The sequence below is a fragment of the Tamandua tetradactyla genome, chromosome 12, assembly GCF_023851605.1.
Source record: "Tamandua tetradactyla isolate mTamTet1 chromosome 12, mTamTet1.pri, whole genome shotgun sequence".
Lineage (NCBI taxonomy): Eukaryota > Metazoa > Chordata > Mammalia > Pilosa > Myrmecophagidae > Tamandua > Tamandua tetradactyla.
The window spans coordinates 16,114,276-16,137,071 of NC_135338.1; the positions used below are offsets into that span (position 1 = coordinate 16,114,276).

The window sequence follows — 22,796 nt, forward strand, 5'->3', positions numbered from 1 at the left end:
CCATAAAAAGAGGAGCAATCTAAACCCAATGCAAGTAGGAGCTGTGTTCCAGTAGCCATGTTTCTTGAGGATGATTGAATAATGATATAGCTTTCACAATGTGACTGTGTGATTGTGAAAACCTTGCGTCTGATGCTCCTTTTATCTACCTTGTCAACAGATGAGTAGAACATATGGAATAAAAATAAATAATAGGGGGAACAAATGTTAAAATAAATTTAGTTTGAAATGCTAGTGATCAATGAAAGTGAGGGGTAAGAGGTATGGTATGTATAATCTTTTTTTTCTGTTTTTGCTTTATTTCTTTTTCTGCTGTCTTTTTATTTCTTTTTCTGAATTGATGCAAATGTTCTAAGAAATGCTGAATATGCAACTAAGTGATGATATTGTGAATTACTGATTATATATGTAGAATGGAATGATTACATAGTAATGTTTTAGTTTGTTTGTTGTTAATTTTTTTAATTAATAAATAAATTTTAAAAAAAGACCTGAGCTAAAAGAATTACTAATTACTGCAGATTGATAGGAAAAGACAGGTGAGTGGCTTGGTGTACTGTGAAGAAATGAAGACCTTTAGTAAAGGTAATGAAAAGGCTAAATACAAAACCCGAGTACTGTATCCTAAATACACAACTCTACTCTTTAACTCCCATAAGAATGAGAATACAATTGAACAAGAAAAAGGCATATCTCCTGAGAGAACACACAAAATATGAAGGAGTAATATGTAACAAAAACAACATAAAAAAGGGATACAGAGGGATAAGGAAGCACAGACAGAATGCATATGTTATTGAAGCTAAACTGATATCTGTTTAAATAAGGTCACGGGCTTAAGAAATACATAGAAACAGAAATCCTTACATAGGGATCACAAAAGATCAACTACATAGAAAAGGAAGTTGCAATAAAGGAAAAGAGAGACAAAAAAGATATGACATAATAACAAAGGACAATGAATGAATCTTGAGAACAGTTATGTTGAATGACATAAACCAGAAATGAAAAGACAAATATTATTATGCCTCACTAATATGGACCACCTATAATAAGCAAACCTTAATAACTGGATTCTAGAGCACAGGTTATCAGGTGAAAGCCTACTGTAAAGGTTCCTCCTAGATTATAAGATGTTACAGCAATCACATCTGTACCAGAGTTGTAACTATTATTTCTAAATTCTGAGATGCTGAGTGCTTTGTGTATAATCTCATCATTCCCTGGAACTTCAGGTATTTGTGTAACACCTGAGACTCAGAGGTAGACTTCTGTAGCAATGAAAATCAGCTTTACCCTATACAGCAACTGTTAAAAACACTGAAAATGTCATCAGACCAACTAGAGATATGAATGAAGCTGATCCGGTAGGACTAAGATAAAGCAGACTAAAGGGTAAAGGATGATACTGTCTATTTTAAAACTACAACTTCTGTGAGACCAAAGGAAGACATGTTTATTTAGTGCAAAATTTTATATTTTCACAGTAGCACACTATCTAATCTAACTTTTATGGTCACCCTATTCAAACACCATTAATTATATGGAACAGGGAATAGGGAGTGAGATCCTGCTGGTTTGTATAGGTTGGTGGGATGCCCTGATACATCTCAGGATACACTGGCAGAAGATTTAAAAGTATTTGCAAAGTCCCCATGAAGACCTTGGGGAAAAGGTAGAAATATTAAACTTCCCTACCTGGGGAAGACCTAATATTCTTAATCTGCTGGGCCAGGCCGATGATCGTGGGGCTTGGCCTTATGAAGTTTATTCCTGCAAAGGACAAACTAAGCCTATTTATAATTATGCCTTACAGTCAGGCCGAGAGAACATCTTTGGTTGCTCAGATGTACCCTCTCTAAGCCAGCTTCACAGGTCAGCTCACTGCCCTCCTTGTGACAGGACATGACTCCCAGGAGTGTAACTCTCTCTGGCAATGTGGGACATGACTCCTGGGGATGAGCCTGGCCCTGGCTTCGAGGGAGTGAGAAAGCCTTCTGGAACAAAACAGAGAAGAGAGAAATGAAACAAAATAAAGTTTTAGTGGCTGAGATATGTCAAACAGAGTTGAGAGGTCATTCTGGAGGTTATTCTTATATAGTATATAGACATCCCCCCCCTTTCAGTGTTGGTACACAAACAACAATATAAGAAAAGCAGATAAATGAGACCCCATCGAAATTAAAAACTTTTCTGCATCAAAGACTTTATCATGAAAGTGGAAAGACAATCTACTTAATGGGAAAAAATATTTGTAAACCACATATCTGATAAAAGTTTCATATACAGAATATATTTAAAAATACTACCACTCAAAAATAAAAAAAGAAACAACCCAAATTAAAAGTGGGCAGTCTCTTACTCTAAGCCCAACTCTGCAAGGAAAAACATTACCTGCTCCTCTATATGGGACATGACATTCAGGGGTGAAAGTCTCCCTGACAACATGGGACATGACTCCCAGGAATGCACCTGACCCTGGCACTGGGGATCAACAATGCCTTTGTGACCAAAAGGGGGAAAAGAAATGTAACAAAATAAGGAATCAGTGGCTAAGAATGTTCAACTAGATTTGAGAAACGATTCTGTAGGCTACTCTTATGCAAGCTTCAGCTAGATACTGCTAACTGCCATGATTTGCCAAACCCCAATGAACATCATTCCTGTTAACCCTAAAGAACACCTAGGGGTCTATCTGAGAGTCTACAGACATTTCATGCACTAAGTTTACCTTTCAAAAACCTATAACTTCTAGATGGCTCCTAGGCCAAATAAGTCCTGAAACCCAGAGGGGCCAGCCTGTCCAAGAACATCAACTAATTTCATTCTCTTCTCAAAGGAGAAGGAGGAGTTACAATAGAAAATATATGATTTAACAAATGAAAATGACTGTTGAATTGTTGTATTGATATTTCTTTTAGTCACCAGTGTCTTTGAGCAGCTAGAAGGAAAAACCTGAAATTGTGGAACTTTAACCCATACCAAACTTTGAAATCTGTTCCATAACTGCTTGTTAAAATGTACTTTGAAATTTTTTGCTTTTTTGTATATATATTATATTTCAAAATGTTCTAGTTTGCTAGCTGCCAGAATGCAATATGCCAGAAACAGAATGGCTTTTAAAAGGCAGATTTAATGAGTTTCTAGTTTATAGTTCTAAGGCTGAGAAAATGTCCCAATTAAAACAGGTCTATAGAAATGTCCAATCAAAGGCATCCAGGAAAGATACCTTGGTTCAAAAGGCTTTGATGAAAGCAGTGTCACCTTACACTTTAAATATAAAGTGATACATAAAATTTAACTTCACTATTCCTAGAGCTCAGTGCTGTTCTGATCAGTAAAGTGAATTCTGCTCCAAAGGAACTTGTTGCAGCATTTAAAGGATTTATTCACTTACAAATCTGATTAAGCATATCAAGCATACATAGGAAATCATTTGAGAAATATATAGCAGAGTATCTGTAACTTCATTCATTTATTCATTCATTCACTCAATCATTCAGAAATACTGATTGAATCTTTACAATAAAAAAGGCACTGGGGGTATAACAGAGTAACACAGATGGGCAATTTAGTGGGGGCACAGACATTAAACAACTAAGTACGGTACCTGGTGAGATGTGAATACCCGAGATAAAATGCCAAGGATAAAGGGGCCATGTGAGGTTGAGGGAATCAGAAGCACTGTTTTCAGGCCATCTGGACAGAGGTGGTGATTAGGAAGTCCTCTCTCCTCACCCTCAATCATCTTCCATCCTCACTAATGTTATATCTTCCAAAGTTTCCCATAGCCTGTCCTTTTAGATGTCTAAGACATTCACAGCTGTTCTGTCAGTCGCTGCAGTGATGTAGACATTGTCTGACACAAATCATGGTAAACTACTGAGCCAAATGCAAGCCTTCAAATCCATAGCTAATGGTTGTCTCTAATGATAACTAATCACCACATCAGAAGAAGTGTTGCAAAAAGAGGAGCCAAGATAAGCACAGAGACCTCAAGGTGCCCTTGGGCACCCACAGAGCTATGTGATTATTCAAGGACAGCTTGACTTAGGCACGATCGGCAGAAGGGGTTGAGTGTGTGCCCTGGAGATGGCAGAGTGCCAGGGTGCAGCCCGATGCTTGGAGAGGGTGGAGCCAAGAAAAAGGTGGTCTCCCCAATGTCCCCCTAGGTTGCATTCAAAGAGAAGCAGGCCTCTGTGAGAGAAGAATGACATAGCCATGAGAAGCAGAGAGCCCACCAGCCAGCAACTTTTAGAGATGAAGAAGGAAAATGCCTCACAGGGAGCATTATGAAATAGGAAGCCAGGACAGAAAGCTAGCAGATGACACTGTGCTCGCCATATGCCCTTCTAGCCAAGAGAGAAACTGTGATTGTGTTCTCCATGTGACTCCTCACTTGAGAGAGAGACCCTAAACGTCACTGGCCTTTTGAACCAAGGTATCTTTTACTGGATGCCTTTGATTGGACATTTCTATAGACTTGTTTTAATTGGGACATTTTCTCAGCCTTAGAACTGTAAACAAGCAACTCATTAAATCCCCCTTTTTAAAAGCCATTCCATTTCTGGTACATTGCATTCTGGCAGCTAACAAACTAGAACAGATTTGGTATAAGAGAAGTGGGTGCTGCTACAGTTTGCAAATACCAGATATGCTAGAACGGTTTTTTTGGATGGCTAAGGGAAAGATTTTGGAGGAACTTTGAAAAGAATGATGGAGAAGTCCTGGAGTGCTTGAAGAGACTGTTGGTATAAACGGAACCACTGCCAATCTGGACAAAAGGGGACACAAAAGGCACAAATTGGAGTTTGCAGAGTAAGAATCATAGAAGCTCAGGTCTGAAGCCAAGAAACCTCAGCCAGGAGAGTGGACACACCCATATACATGGAGAGGGCGAGTTTGCCCTGAGGGTGGAGGATGAGTCTCCCATCTCATTTCAGTGGAAGAATTCTGCTGCCTAAGGCCTTAGAAAAGGTACAGCACACTCCTTGGGGACTGGGGAGAGCCTGGTTACCACCACATGGAGGGGTTAAGTGATTGCCCTGGAAATGGCAGGGAGCCCAGGTGTGGCCATGATGTCTGGAGAGAGTGGAGCTCAGAAAAAGGTGGTCTCCTCAATGTTCCCCAAGGTTGATTTGGAAAGAGGTGGGCCAATGGGTAGGCCCTTGGAAAGGGTAGGACTGCCACTTTCTAAAGGTGAAGGATAAATGACTTTCAGACTTTAAAATCCAATGGTGTTTGCCCTGCAGGTTTTCCCTCCAATTTCTCCCTACAGATCCTGTGACTGTCCCTCCTTTGCATATTGGCATGAGATATCTTGTTTTGAGATTCACAGGTTCACAGCTAGAAGAGAATTTTTGCACCTTAATATTGTTTAAGGTGATGCATATAGTTGCCAAGTTGACAAGGGGTTGACATGTGGTAGCTAGATTCAGTTGTCAACTTGGCCAGGTGAAGGTGCCTAGATCTATTGCTGTGGACATGAGCCAATGGTACATCAACCTCATCTGTTGCTCATTACATCTGCAGTCAGCTAAGAGGTGTGCCTGCTATAATGTTTGATTTAATTGGTTGGTGCTTAAATGAGAGAGTTCAATGTAGCACAGCCCAAGCAGCTCAGCATACCTCATCTCAGCACTCGCAGCTCAGCCCAGGCCTTTGGAGATGCAGAAAGGAATCACCCTGGGGAAAGTTGTTGGAATCCAGAGGCCTGGATAGAAGGCCAGCAGAGATCACCCTGTGCCTTCCCACATAAGAAAGAACCTCAGTTGAAAGTTAGCTGCCTTTCCTCTGAAGAACTAACAAAATAAACCCCCTTTTATTAAAAGCCAATCTATCTCCGGTGTGTTGCATTCCAGCAGCTAGCAAACTAGAACACACAATTTTTTAAAAATGGCCAAAAGATGTGAATAGACATTGCTACAAAGAGGATACAGGTATGGCTAAAAGGTACATGAAAAGATGCTCAGAATCATGAGCTATTTGGGAAATGTAAATCAAAACCACGAGATATCATTTCACATGATCTAGAATGGTTATTCTTTTAAAAATAGAAAATTACAAACATTGGAGAGAATGTGGAGAAATAGGAACATTTATTTATTGCTGGCAGGAATATAAAATTGTGTAGCTGTTACAGAAAATAGTTTGTCAGTTCCTCGGAAAGGTAGGTATAGGTATATACTCAAAAGAATTGAAAGCAGGGACTTGAACAGGTATTTGCACATCGATATTCATAGCAGCATTATTCACAATTGCCAAAAGATGGAAGCAACCAAAGCATTCATCAACCAATGAATGGATATGTAAAATGTGGTATATACATACAATGGAATATTATTCAGCATTACAAAGGAATGAAGTTCTGATTCATGTGACAACACAGATGAACTCTGAAGGTATCATGTTGAGTGCAATAAGCCAGAAGAGAAAAAGACAAATATTGTATGAGCTCAATGATATGAAAGAATTACAATAAGTAAAGCTCAGAGTTAGAATGAGAATACAGATTACCAGAGGATGGGTGTGGGACAGAGAATGGGGAATTAATGCTTAATCTGGTGGTGATGGTAGACAACACTGTGAATGTAATGAAGAACACTAAATTATACCTGTGAGTGTGGTTAAGAGGGAAAAATTTAGGTCATATAAATGTTACAAGAATAAAAATTAAAAGCAAACACATAGAAGTGTATAACAGAACTAACCCTCCTAAAAGGATGGAACAAATGTATCTTATTACTACAAGGTATTAATAATAGGATGGTATGGAGGAACTCTGTATTATATACATTTTATGCATGATATTGCTTTAAAGCTATAAATTAAAAAATTAATACTAAATAAATGAATTAAAAATTTAAAAATGAAATACCTTCCAGAAGTTGGTGCCCTATAACACTGGTGAGATATGTAAATAATATTAACATGTTGATGTGGGCAATTTAGTAAGAAAAGAAAGAGCTATAATAACACTATGATATCATTAGTATAGAAAAGATTTAGTTAAACACTATCCCATTTTGCCTTAACAGAGAAAAATCTACTTTGTAAGAGTAATTTTCTACTATAAAAGTCCACATTTTATAAACTTGTAATATGAGTTGGAAATGTGTCTGTCAGAAGTTAAAAAAAAAAGACTATTACTTAAAAGAACACCGAGAAATATACAATACTTGAAAATAAATGTAGCAAAATATGTGCAGGATTTATATGCTGAAGACCACCAAACAGTGATTAAGCAAATCTGAGATCAGAGAGACAATGTGCATATGATTTGGAAGATTCCATACTGTTAACATGTCAATTCTTCCCCAAATTGATCCTTACATTCATTGCAATTCCAACAAAACTCCGAATTGATTTTTTGTTAATGGACAAGTTTTTTCTAAAGTTTATATAGAAAGGCAAAAAAACTTAGAACAGCCAAAACAATTTTGGGAGAAAAAAATTTTGAACAACTTGCACTAACTGATATGCAAATTTGATATAAAGCTACAGTAATCAAGATACAAGTGAATGGTAGAAGGATAGACACAGAGATTAACCGGAGCCTAGAGACAGCCCCACAACACATATACTCCAATTAGCTTTGACAAATGTACAAAGGCATTTCATTTTTCAACAAATGTTTGCTCAAAAAAGTGAATATTCATATACAAAAAAAAAACTTTCTACACATAACTCTTCATTTAAAATTTAACTCATAAAACTTCTAGAAGAAAACAAAGGGGAAGTAAAATCTTTGTGACATTGGGTTTGGCAAAGATTTCTCAGACACAAGAAAACAAACCTATGATTGATGAAAGCAAAATTAACAAATTGGGTTTTATCAAAATTAAAACCTTAGGCTCTACACAAAATACTGATAAGAGAAGGAAAAGGCAAGCCTAACTACAGATTGGGAAAAAATTTTGCAAAACAATATCTGATAATGGGATAATCACATGGAAAAGAATGAAACATGGCTGCCACTACAAAACATACAAAAAAAATCTGACAAAGAACTTGTTTATCCAGAACATAAAGGAACTCTCAAGACTCAATAAGAAAACAAACAACCTAATTTAAAATGGGCAAATGATTTGAAACATTCTACCAAAGAAAACATGGACGATATGCCGGTTTGAAAAGATGTATGTTCACTAGAAAAGCCATGTTTTAATCTAAATCCCATTTCATAAAGGCAGAATAATTATTATTCAATACCATATGTTTGAAACTGTAATCAGATCATCTCCCTGGATGATGTGACTTAGTCAAGAGTGGTTGTTAAACTGGATTAGGTGACGACATGTCTCCACCCATTTGGGTGGGTATAATTTCTGCAGCACTATAAAAAGAGAGAACATTTTGGAGAATGAGAACAATTTAGAGACAGCAGAGCAGAACAACATAGCCATGAGAAGCAGAATCCACCAGCCAGCAACCTTTGGAGATGAAGAAGGAAAATGTCTCCCAGGGAGGTTCATGAAACAGAAAGCCAGGAGAAAAAGCTAGAAGATGACACTGTGTTTGCCATGTGCCCTTTCAGTTGAGAGAGGAACCCTGACCACATTCACCATGTGCCTTTCCACATGAGAGAGAAACTCTGTGTTTACCATGTGCCTTTCCACTTGAGAGAGAAACCCTGAACTTCACCAGCCTTCTTGAACCAAGGTATCTTTCCCTGGATGCCTTTGAGTGGACATCTCTACAGACTTGCTTTAATTGGGATATTTTCTCAGCCTTAGAACTGTAAACTAGCAACTTATTAAATTCCCCCTTTTAAAAGCTATTCCGTTTATGGTATATTGCATTCTGGCACCTAGCAAACTAGAACAGATGACAAATGAGCACACAAACAGATGCTCACTAAATAGATGCAAACTAAAACCTTAAGATACCACTATGTATCTACTAGTATGTCTAAGATTAAAACTAAACCTAACAATATTATGTAATGACAAGAATATGGAGCAATTGGACCTTTTATAATCATTGCTGTCAGGACTACAAAATAGTACAGACAATTTGGGAAATAGTTTGGCAGTTTCTTATAAAACTAAACATCCACTTATCATACCACCAATAGCTGCATCTCCATTTCAGGTTATTTACCCAAGAGAAATGAAAAGTTATGTTCATACAAATTTCTGTACACCAAAGCAGGTTTTAATTACAGTCACCAAAAACTGGAAATGGCCCAAGTGTATAACAATTTGGAAAAGGATAAACAAAGTGTGGTAAATTCATACAGGGGAATACTACACAGGAATAAGGTGGAACTAGTGATACTAGGAACATTATGGATAAATTTCAAATGCATTAGGCTTAGTATTAGAAGCCAGTCTCACAAAGTTACATATTATAAGTCCATTTATATGGCACTCTGGAAAACATGAAACTATAGGAAGAAAAACAAATCAATGGTTGTTAAGGGTTGGGGTGCAGAGAGAGGTTAACTACAAATGGGCATAAAGGAAAGTTTGGGAGTGATGGAAGTGTTCTGTATTTTGATTGGGGTGGTGGTATGCATTTGTCAAACTCAGAAGTGTATACTAAGAAGGGTGAATTTTATTGTATACAGATTATACCAAAAAAAGTTTCAATTCTTGTATTTACCTACAAGTGGGATTTCTGGGTCATATAGTAATGCTATACTTAGCTTTCTAAGGAACTGCCAAAACTGTCTTCTACACTGGCCTCACCGTTTTACATTCCTGCCAACCATGAATGAGTGCCCCTCTTTCTCCACATCTCTCCAACAATTGCAATTTTGTGTTTTTTTTTTATAGTAATCATTCTAGTGCAAGTGAAATGATATCTCATGGTGGTTTTGATTTGCATTTCCCTAACAGCTCATGATTTTGAGCATCTTTTCATGTACTTTTTAGCCATACATACATGCTCTTTTTAGAAATGTCTATGCAAATCTTTTGTCTACTTTTAAATTGGGCTGTCTTCTTTTTTGTGTGTGTTGTAGGATTTCTTTGTATATTCTGGATATTAAACCCTTATTAGATATGTGGTTTCCAAATATTTTCTCCCATTAAGTAGACTGCCTGCTCATTTTCATTGTAAAATCTTTGATGCATAAAAGTTTTTAATTTTGATGAGGTTCCATTTATCTATTTTAAAGAAAAATCAATATAATGTGATAAAATACCAAAGTATTATATCACAACTATCTAGCCAATAGATTCTAGTTAAAAAGAGTATTTAAAGGCTAGCCAATTAAGTGATTACAAGGTACGAAGTTATTTAATGTTTAATCATATCTATCTGATTTAGATATATTACCCAAGCAGATTTTGAACAAAGGAAGTCCATATTTCAGCTATGTAAATTAGAAACCAAGGTACTACTTAGTGATTTCTTTCACCATTTTGTGAGGCATTTAAAAAGCCAACTATACCTAATCTCAAATAACTTTTATTTTTAGAGTTAATTTGCCCATTATCTCTTAGGCCCAGACTCAAACATTCTTGAGATTAGCACGGACAGAGTTCAGGTACATGCTACCCCCCACTTTCCATCATCCTAGTAAGTATACAGCCTATGCTTAAATATTCTCTAATCTCTTTTTATATGGTCTCTAAGAGGGAGAGTAATCATCACAGTCAGCTCTCTTGAAGGAGAAAGGAGAGTTATGGGAGGCACTTACTTTATGTCAAGTATAAATAACAAGCCTCATATTAAACATGTAAAAACCAAGGATTTAGAAGTGGGTTGGATCACTTGCTCAGGTTTCTAAAGCAAGAGAAAACAGCAGAACTGAGGTTCAAATTCAAGGCAGTCTCACTGCAGACAGCACTCTTACCAACTTTAAGCAATAGCAATATATATTTCAAATCAATAAGTATTTTGAGGGATTTTATTTTGCACATGACCCTAGATTACCTGACTTAATCTAAAGCCCCAAACCTATCATACATACATATATACTCAAAAAGATTAAAACACCTTACAATTTACACCAATGTACTGAGTCTAAATTTCAAAATTTATCAAATACATCATTTAATTTCTTAAGTAAAGAATAAAGACAGCACAAGATTATACAAATAACCAAAATGGCTATGTAAAAAGTAATCATGTTCACTTTTGACCTTAAAGAATGTAGTGCAATTCTAATTTTAAATAAAAGAATATAAAACTTTTTTCCCTGGTTTCCTGACATCTGGCTTTCCTCTACTGTTTTAAAAAGTTGCCTGTATCCTGAGTTATACACACATTATTTACTGCACAGAAGCTTACACTGTGAACCATCACTGTGTGTTGTTCCCATATAGCTGTTTCCTCCATTCTTGTGTTCTGATAAACAAAAAGAAAAACAAATCATTTACCTTTTAAGAAAATGCCTTTAATAACGTGAATGAGACTATCCAGCAAACAATTTAGTATACTGAAATTCCAAACTTCATACTACTAATAAAAGAAATACTCTGAAAAGAACATAATAATCATGGAAGGTTTTTTGTTTGTTTTGTTTTAAGAGACAAGAAATTACATACAGGAACTTCCTTTGTTTTCAACCTAGTGTGGACAAGGTACCTCATTATATTCATTTCATGCCAACTGAAATGCTACAAAAATCGGTATTCAAGCTACTTACAACTTTATAGCTAAAATTACATAGCAGAAAATAAATGTTGTAATATTATTTTTTAAATGCCCAGTGGAACATAAAAACATCGAAAAGCATTCCTTACATTGTGCAATGGAAAGAAAGGCCAAACACCTCTGAACTAGGTAATTATAAATACATGCTATAGGAAAACAGGTAAGACCATTTGACAGGTTTAGTTAAAAGTTGCTTTAATATCACAAACATTACTGCCCCACCTCATTTCAGTTTTACTACAGAATTATTTTCTCCAGCTTCATTTAAAACCATATAATGTAGGTATCTCATGTACACATGTGCACACATGCAAAAACAAGAAACAAAAAAGAAACATAACTAAAAAAACTCCAAGAATCACTATAAAATAAGTGACACGAGTTCCTAGTGCAAATCCTACTCAATCCACCATGTAGTTCAGGTTCTCCTGACACTAATTCTTCATTAAAGAGGAAAATAAATTATTATCTAAGGGATGAATATTAAAGAATTTGATATAAATTCCTAATAAAATTGTGCTGATATAACTGCTCTTGGAGGCTTAAAGTAATTTGGTCTCTCGTAATGTCATCATTTTATATAGTATTCCTAAAAATGTATTATTTATAGGCAAATTAAAAATAAAAGATTTCTCAGAGTTATCAAAAGGTAGGGTGGAAGGAGAGAAGGTTGAGCATATAACATTCTCAGAACATAACTCAGTTCTCCAGGTTATAAATGCCTATTTCACAAGTAAGATCTGTTTTCTGCTATACTACTGTCATTAGCATCAGTAAAATATGCCCACCAAAGAGAATGGGCCCATTTTTCTTTTTCTATAGCAACTTTAACCCAAGAATAGTAACAGTTTAGAAAACAAATCCCTATAAAGAAAGCATGCTTCCCTAAATTCAAAGCAACTAGGTTAACTTTCTTGCCAGATAAACAAGAGAGAAAGAATCTCTGTTCACTCCCAAAGGTAAGAACTGCCAAGCTTACCAGAATTTTGTTTCACTCTTCTAAAGAAATGCAACAAAACCTCCCTTTAATGAGACCTCTGCTGGAAACAATGCAGTTTTGTTTTTTAACAAAAATGTAACAAGGTTTATGAATGTATTTAAAAAATTTCTCCAGCAATGTATTTAAAAAATTTCTCCAGCAATGTGAAACAATGATATAATTCTGCTAAACATAAAGCGGCCCACTAAAATACACATGATAAAAATATCTGCAATAATTGCTTACTTGTTCAATCTCAACTGAGAACTACTTGCATAGATCTAAGCTCATCCTTTTTTTGATCCACTTCTTTGACCAGAAGCATTGCCTCACTGACTTGTTTTTAACAAGTCCAAGTAACAATTTCATTTTTGTTTACATCATTTGTGGTTTTGATAGTATTACTTCTTCAATGTAATTTTATTGAGATATATTCACACAGCATACAATCCATTCAACTATACAATCAATGGTTTACAGTATTATCACATAATTGTGCATTCATCACCATAATCATTTTTACAAAATTTGCATTGTTCCAGAAAAAGAAAAAAAAAAAAGAAAACCCCAAACATTGCATACCGCTGACTCCTCCCCTCTCTCTTACTGAACACTAGCATTGGACTCTACCCAATTTTAAGACTTACAATAGAGATAAGTTAACTAAGACAGTGTAATATTGTCATTCTTATCCTATATAACACTAGAACCGAACAAAACATCCAGACTGACAATGTTACTTTTAAATGAATCCATGGAAAGTTCATGTATTAAAAACAAAACATACAGGGAGTGGAAGAGTAGTTCAGTGGTAGAAGTTGCACCTGCCATGCAGGAGACCTGGGTTTGATTCCCAGCCCATGCACTTCCCAAAATAAATGAGCAAATAACAAGGAAACAAAAAAATTCAACAAATAGTGCTGCAATAAGGGGATACTCACATGGAAAAAGAAAGAATGTGACCCCATCATACAGCATACAAAAGAATAATAATAAAAATACAAAGTAAAACAGGCATCCAAATGTTGAGAATCATGCATATAGGGTGTGGTCAGTGCTATCCCTGAGTACCTTACCAACCTAAGAATTCACCATCAAATACCAGTTTCCTGTGCATCATACCCATATTCAGAGCATTCTATATACACACAAAATAACCCTTCTTTTGAAGCCACATCAGTACAAGACTTCAAAAGCAAACCTAAATGTCATCAAATTAATAGACAAATCCAATTTGAAGGCAATAACTAGGAAATAGGCAACATTGGGCATCTGATCTAAAGGCAAGATTATTCAATTTAGTAAAATACCACTGGGCCGGACTTCCAGGCCAAGGTGGTGACTTAACAATGTGCACATTTTAGTTTGTCCCCCAGAACAACTACTAAATAACCAGAAACAGTACAGAACAGCTCCTGGGGCCACATCAGTGACCAGACACACAGCCTACCCCAGTCTGGATCAACTGGACCAGCTGTGAGCCCCCCAGAACTATGAGTTTCCCAAGCCATGGTGGCCAGCACCCCTCCCCAACAGGCTGCTTCCCAGAGGGGAAAGGAAAGAGACTTTACCAGCAGCAGGGGCTGAACCCAACCAAACACCAATTGTGGAATTAATTAACAAATTCTGACTACTAAAAATAGGCCCCTAGCTCAGGTGAACCTGGTCAAAGTGGAGGTCACTCATTTTTGCCCCCATGCCAAGAGGGCAGGGCTGACTGAAAAAGAAAAAATAAAAAAGGAAACAGAGGTTTTTGTGGCTGTGTTCCTACAAAGGCTTGACTGCCTTTGGATACAGTGGTAGGGCTTCTCAGGCTGCAACTGCCCCAGGCATAGACAGAAACAAGCTCATTAGAGGGCTTGTCTGGAGACTGTGCCTTCCCCAGGGGAGGGGTGAAGCCCAACTCAGGTGGAATCCCTCCCTCAAGGAATTCAGACACCAGGGCTTGGTAATTTGAAACCATTAAAACCAGCCTACTACCTCTCCTCTGTCTCCACCACACCCCCAGCAGGGAGAGTCTGCTGAAGTTAAAGATACCACATCATCTTACGCTGGTGGGACCTGCAGGCAGACAAGTGCCACATACTGGGCAGGATAGTAAAAACAGAGTCCAGAGACTTCACAGGAAAGTCTTTCAACCTGCTGGGTCTCACCCTCAGGGAAGACTGATGCAGGTGACTCTTTCCTCCTGATAGGAAGCCAGTCTGGTCTGGGAAAATCTGGTTGGGGTCTATAATACCTAAGTAGACCCTCCTAAGTGTGAGTGGGGGGAGGAAGGCACCATACAAGCAGGGCAAGAAACAAGAACTGAAAAATTCTCCTCTGTTAAACAAAACCTAAGCTAGAGGTCCAGAAAAAGCTGAACTGAATGTTAAAGAACAGCTAGACAACAAATTCATCCAGCAAGAAAACCCTAGGTAAAATAAGTGAACGCAATCTCCAGAATAAACTAGTTAAGGCAATTAAATGTCTAGACACCAGCAAAAAATAACAAAGCACCCCAGGAAAATTGAAGATATGGCCCAAAGGAACAAACCAACAATTCAAATGAGATACAGGAGCTGAAACAATTAATTCAGAATATATGAACAGGCATGGAAAACCTCATCAAAAACCAAATCAATGAATTGAGGGAGGATATGAAGAAGGCAAGGAATGAACAAAAAAAAGAAATGGAAAGTCTTAAACAAATCACAGAACCTATGGGAATGAAAGGCACAGTAGAACAGATGAAAAAAACAATGGAAACATACAATGGTAGATTATGAGAGGCAGAGGATAGGATTAGCGAACTGGAGAACAGAACATCTGAAATCTGACAAGAAACAGAAACTACAGGGGAAAAAAATACGAAATTATGAGCAGGGACTCAGGGAACTGAATGACAATATGAAGCACATGAATATACGTGTTTTGGGTGTCCCAGAAGGAGAAGAGAAGGGAAAAGGAGGAGAAAAACTAATAGAGGAAATTATCACTGAAAATTTCCCAACTCTTATGAAAGACAAAATTACAGATCCAAGAAGTGCAGCATACCCCAAAGAGAATAGATCCAAATAGGTGTACTCCAAGAGACTTACTAATCAAAATGTCAAAAGTCAAATAGAAAGAGAGGATCTTGAAAGCAGCAAGAGAAAAGCAATCCATCACATACAAGGGAAACCCAATAAGACTATGTGTAGATTTCTCAGCAGAAACCATGGAGGCAAGAAGACAGTGGGATGATATATTTAAATTACTAAAAGAGAAAAACTGCCAACCAAGAATTCTATACCCAGCAAAATTGTCCTTCAAAAATGAAGGAGAAATTAAAGCATTATCAGACAAAAAAAATCACTGAGAGAATTTGTGACCAAGAGACCAGCTGTGCAAGAAATACTAAAGTGAGCACAAGAGACAGATAACAAAAAGACAAAAGAGAGAGGTATGGAGGAGAGTGTACCAAGGAAGACTATGAGTAAAGACAAAAAGAAGGAAAATTAGATCTGACATACAAAATCCAAAAGACAAAATGGTAGAAGAAAGTACTACCTGTACAGTAATAACACTAAATGTTAACGGATTGAACTCCCCAATCAAAAGACATAGACTGGCAGAATGGATTAAAAAACAGGACCCATCTATATGCTGTCTACAGGAAATACATCTTAGACCCAAAGATAAACATAGCTTGGAAAGTGAAAGGTTAGGAAAAGATATTTCATGCAAAATGCAATCAGAAAAGAGCAGGAGTAGCTATACTCATATCCAACAAATTAGACTTCAAATGCAAAACAGTTAAAAGAGACAAAGAAGGATACTATGTACTAATAAAAGGAACAATTCAACATGAAGACATAATAATCATAAATATTTATGCATTGAACCAGAATGCTCCAAAATACATTCAGCAAACACTAAAAAGAGAAATAGACACATCTACCATAATCGTTGGAGACTTCAATTCCCCACTCTCATCAATGGACAGAGCATCTAGACAGAGGATCAATAAAGAAACAGGGAATTTGAATAACACAATAAATGAGCTAGACTTAACGGACATTTATAGAACATTACACCCCACAATAGCAGGATACAACTTTTTCTCAAGTGCTCATGGATCATTCTCAAAGATAGACCATATGCTGGGTCAAAAAGCAAGTCTCAATAAATTTAAAAAGATTGAAATCATACAAAACACTTTCTCTGATAATAAAGGAATGAAGTTGGAAATCAATAATAGACAGAGGGCCAGAAAATTCATAAATATGTGGAGGCTCAACAACACACTCTTAAACAACCAGTGGGTCAAAGAAAAAATTACAAGAGAAATCAGTAAATCTCAGGGCAAATGAAAATGAAAATACAACATATCAAAACTTATGGGATACAGCAATGGCTGTGCTAAGAGGGAAATTTATTGCCCTAAATGCCTACAACAAAAAAGAAGGGCAAAAATCATGGAATTAACTGTCCACTTGTAAGAACTAGAGAAAGAACAGCAAACTAACCCCAAAGCAGGCAAAATGAAAGAAATAATGAAGATTACAGCAGAAATAAATGAAACTGAGAGCATGAAAACAGTTGAGAAAAATCAACAAAACCAGAAGTTGGTTTTATGAGAAAATCAATAAGACTGATGGACCCTTACCAAGATTGACAAAAAGCAGAACAGAGGGTGCAAATAAATAAGATTAGAAATGGAAGAAGAGACATAACCACTGACACCACAGAAATAAAGGAAGTAATGACAGGATACTATGAACAACTCATGCTAATAAATACAACAATGTAGATGAAATGGACAACTTCCTAGAAATGCATGAACAACCAACTTTGACTCGAGAAGAAATAGATAACTTCAACAAACCAATCACAAGTAAAGAAACTGAATCAGTCATTAAGATGCCCCCCAAAAAGAAAAGTCCAGGATCAGTTGGCTTCACAGGTGAATTCTACCAAACATTCCAAAAGAATTAGTACCAATTCTGCTCAAACTCTTCAAAAAAAATGAAGAGGAGGGAAAGCTACCTAACTCATTCTATGAGGCCAACATCACCCTCATACCAAAGCCAAACAAAGATATTACAAAAAAAGAAAACTACAGCCCAATCTCTCTAATGAATATAGATGCAAAAATCCTCAACAAAATTCTAGCAAATCAAATCCAGCAACACATTAAAAGAATTATACATCATGACCAAGTAGGATTCATCCCAGGTATGCAAGGATGGTTCAACTTAAGAAAAGCAATTAATGTAATACACCAGATCAACAAATCAAAGCAGAAAAACTGTGATTATCTGGATTGATGCAGAAAAGGCATTTGAAAAAATTCAACATTCTTTCCTGTTGAAAACATTTCAAAGGATAGGAATAGAAGGGAATTTCCTCAGCATGATAAAGGGAATATATGAAAAACCCATAGCTAACATCATCCTCAATGGGGAGAAACTGAAAACTTTCCCCCTAAAATCAGGAACAAGTCAAGGATGTCCACTATGAGCATTGTTATTCAACATTGTGTTGGAAGTTCTAGTCAGAGCAATTAGACAAGAAAAAGAAATACAAGGCAATAAAATTGGAATGGAAGAAGTAAAACTCTCACTGCTTGCAGAATATGATATTATATGTCAAAAACCCTGAAAAAGCCACAGCAAAACTACTAGAGCTAATAAATGAGTACAGCAAAGTGGCAGGCTACAAGAGCAATACTCAAAAATCTGTAGTGTTTCTACACACTAGTAATGAACAATCTGAGGGGGAAATCAAGAAAAGAATTCCATTTACAATTGCAACCAAAAGAATAAAATATTTAGGAATAAATTTAACTAAAGAGGCAAAAGACCTATACAACAAAAACTACAAGAAATTGTTCAAAGAAATCACAGAAGACCTAAATAGATGGAAGGGCATACTGTGTTCATGGATTGGAAGACTAAACATAGTTAAGATGTCAATTCTACCTAAACTGATTTACAGATGCAAAGCAATACCAATTAAAATCCAAAAACTTATTTTTCAGAAATAGAAAAACCAATAACCAAATTTATTTGGAAGGGCAGGGTGCCCCGAACAGCTAAAAGTATCCTGAGGGAAAAAAATGAAGTCAGAGGTCTCACACTACCTGACTTTAAGGCGTATTATGAAGCTACAGTAGTCAAAACAACATGGAACTGGCTTAAATATCGATATATTGACCAATGGAATCAAATAGAGTGTTCAGACATAGACCCTCTCATCCTTGGACAACTGATCTTTGAGAAGGCAGTCAAGCCAACTCACCTGGGACAGAACAGTCTCTTCAATAAATGGTAACTAGAGAACTGGATATCCATATGCAAAAGAATGAAAGAGGACCCAAATCTCACACCCTATACAAAAATTAACTCAAAATGGATCAAAGACCTAAACATTAGATCTAAGACCATAAAACTGTTAGAGGAAAATGTAGGGAAATATCTTATAAATCTTATACTTGGAGGTGGTTTTCTAGGCTTTACACCCAAAGCAAGAGCATTGAAGAAAAAAAGGAATAAATGCGAACTCCTCAAAATTAAACACTTTTGTGCATCAAAGAACTTCACCAAGAAAGTAAAAAAGCCTACACAATGGTAGACAATATTTGGAAACAAAGTATCAGATAAAGGTCTAGTATCCAGAATTTGTAAAGAGATTGTTCAACTCAACAACAAAAAGACAGCCAACCCAATTACAAAATGGGCAAAAGACTTGAACAGACACTTCTCAGAAGAGGAAATACAAATGGCTAAAAGGCACATGAATAGATGCTCAACTTCCCTGGCTATTAGAGAAATGCAAGTCAAAACCACAATGAGATATCATCTCACACCCACCAGAATGGCCATTATCAATAAAACAGAAAATGACAAGTGCTGGAGAGGATGTGGAGAAAGAGGCACACTTATCCACTGTTAGTGGGAATGTCAAATGGTACAACCACGGTGGAAGGCATTTTGGTGGTTCCTCAAAAAGCTAAATATAGAATTGCCATATGATCTGGCAATAACATTGCTAGGTATCTACTCAGAAGACATGAGGGCAAGGACACAAATGGACATTTGCACACCAACGTTTACCGCAGCATTATTTACAATTGCAAAGAGATGGAAACAGCCAAAATGCCTATCAACAGATGAGTGGTGAAACAAACTGTGTTATATACATACAATGAAATATTATGCAGCTGTAAGACAGAATAAAGTTATGAAGTATGTAACAACATTATGCTGAGTGAGATCAGCCAGAAACAAAAGGACAAATACTGTGTGGTCTCACTGATATGAACTGACATTAGTGAATAAACTTGGAGAATTTCATTGGTAACAGAGACCATCAGGAGATAGAAACAGGGTCAGATATTGGGTAATTGGAACTGAAGGGATATAGATTGTGCAACAGGACTGAATGTAAAAGCTCAGAAATGTACAGCACAATACTACCTAACTGTAATACAATTATGTTAAAACACTGAATGAAGCTGAATGTGAAAATGATAGAGGGAGGAGGTCTGGGGGCACAAACAAAATCAGAAAGAAAGATGATAAAGACTGAGATGGTATAATATAGGAATGCCTAGAGTGTATAATGATAGTGCTATATGTGCAAATTTTAAAAATGTTTTTGCATGAGGAAGAACAAAGAATGTCATTACTGCAGGGTGCTGGAAATAGATGGTAATTAATATTTTAAAATTTCAACTTATGTGTGAGACTAAAGCAAAAAAATGTTTATTTGTAAAAAATTTATATTTTGACTAGTGCATTTCCTAATATAATTTATGAAGAAAGCTTAACTGAACACCATAAGTACACGGAATCTTGAGTAGGACATGAGATTTTGTTGGTTTGTCCAGAGTGATGCCCTGATAAATCCCAGAGTGATTTGATCAGTGAATAAAAAAGTATTTGCAAAGTCCCCTTTGGGGAATGGTGAGAAAGGGGGAAAATTCAACTTCCCCCAAGTTGAATTCTTGATTCTCAGAAGCAGTGCGGACAACCACAGCTACAGGACGAACCCCCAGTCTTGGGGTTTGTTCATGTAGAACTTAACCCCGCAAGGGCTAGGTCAAGTCCACTTGAAATCAGGCCTGGGAGTCACCCCCAAGAGAACCTCTTTTGTTGCTCAGATGTGGCCTCTCTCTCCAGCCAACACAAAAGCAAACTCACCACCCTCCCCCTGTCTATGTGGGACATGACTCCCAGGGATGTGGATCTTCCTGGCAACGTGGGACAGAAATCCCAGAAAGAGCCAACACTCAGCATCAAGGGATTGAGAAAAACCCTAGAATGAGCCAAGACTCAGCATCAAGGGATTGAGAAAACCTTCTTGAACAAAAGGGGGAAGAGTGAAATGAGACAAAGTATCAATGGCTGAGAGATTCCAAACAGAGTGGAGACCTTATCCTGGAGGTTATTCTTACACATTAAGTAGATATCACCTTGTTATTCAAGATGTAATGGAGAGGCTGGAAGGAACTGCCTGAAAATGTAGAGCTGTGTTCCAGTAGCCATGTTTCTTGATGACTGAATGATATAGCTTTCACAATGTGACTGTGTGATTGTGTAAACCTTTTGTCTGATGCTCCTTTTATCTACCTTGTCAACAGATGAGTAGAACATATGGAATAAAAATAAATAATAGGGGGAACAAGTGTTAAAATAAATTTAGTTTGAAATGCTAGTGATCAATGAGATGGAGGGGTAACGGGTATGGTATGTATGAATTCTTTTCTGTTTTCTTTTTATTTTTCTGAATAGATGCAAATGTTCCAAGAAATGATCATGATGATGAATATGCAGCTATGTGATGATATTGTGAATTACTGATTATATATGTAGAATGGAATGATCAAAATAGGAATGTTTGTGTTTATTTGGAGTTTTTTGGTATTTAAATAAAATAAAAAATTATTTATGAAAAATTATTTTAAAAAATTAGAAGGAGGTAGAATTGGCTTAATACATCATCAGAAATGAGAGATCCAGCATCTCCTAAGAAGTGTAGAAAGTATATAGTGCACTTAAGTGTACTTTTTCACATCATCTGAAGACCACTGGAATGAAATCTCTAATTAGAACACCTTGCAGCCAGGTTAAGCTGGCAGCATGACTGATCTCACTTTTGTTAAAAGGAAAGAAATGAAATGTAGCACAGACTGTTTGTTCTTATGTTCACTCTTTCCATTGTATCAACACTTACCTAACAAAAGTAATCATTAGGAGGGCACTTTATTAAAGGAGAGAGATTATACTCACAATAAGTCTGAGGTATTCAATTTACAATTACTTCCAGTTGAGGCTAAGAGAAGTAAGCAATTTAGCCAAGGTCACAGTCAACAAATTGTAGAGCCACTATTTACTCAAATTCTGCATGCTTTTCACTAGAGTACCCTACTTCTTTTGTGCCTTTACTAGAAAATATACTTGCAATTTACTATGCAAAGACACATGCTTAAGTTTTTAAAAGAGGTGGAAGTTAGTCTGAATAAAATCTAAATGTAGGCTCCAGTGATTTTATTACACTTGTGGGAAGTTGGGCAGAAGAAAGTATTATTGAAATTCCTCAAGAGGAGGCAGTTTTTTTTCAGCTTTGTAGGTATCAGAAAGTCATATTTAAAGTGTCAGAAAAAGATTAAGATGACAGTCTCAGGTCTAATAAATTCAGAAGCTACTATTGCTTAACTTATTTAGATGTAGTTTTTATTCACAGAGTATTTCTTAACACAAAATGCTGGATTCTGGAAATCCAGTGTGAACAGTTGTTGATGTTTAATAGATAATATTTATTGACATGAATGAGGACAAGATGTTAAATGAAAGCAGCATCCTGGATGAAATAACAGAAATGTTCTTGAAAGGAAAAAAAAAACACCACCACCCTGGCTTCTGACAAACAGAAAGGCCAGAATTTCACTGGGACTATTGACCCACCATCCAGTCTTTACACTGCTTCTTCTCTCGTCAAGTAATATTACAACATATTTCTAAGGCTAGAAAATGGTGATCAGGGGATTGAAGCTCTGCTCTTTAGAGGCCACAAAGCTCGTATGCTCTCTTTTCTATCCTCTGCTAGAATGTGAAAAACTGTAAAGTTAAACAAGAGGTATTATAAGAAATGGTGATCAAGGGACTCTCTCCGTTAAAGTACAATTAAATAAAATGATAGCCAATGAAGAATTCTCCCTGCTTTTAACCATTAACTTCTAAAA

At 36.5% G+C, this 22,796-nt stretch overlaps 1 long non-coding RNA gene across 2 annotated transcripts in view; it reads right to left on the bottom strand.

Moving 5' to 3' along the window:
* The window catches only part of LOC143651829 (uncharacterized), a 61,026-nt gene that overhangs the window by 35,058 nt on the left and 3,172 nt on the right, over positions 1–22,796 (bottom strand). For both annotated transcript variants that reach the window (XR_013160256.1, XR_013160255.1), the window contains exon 2: positions 11,218–11,298. This is a non-coding gene — a long non-coding RNA (uncharacterized LOC143651829). The remainder of the gene's footprint in view (positions 1–11,217; positions 11,299–22,796) is intronic.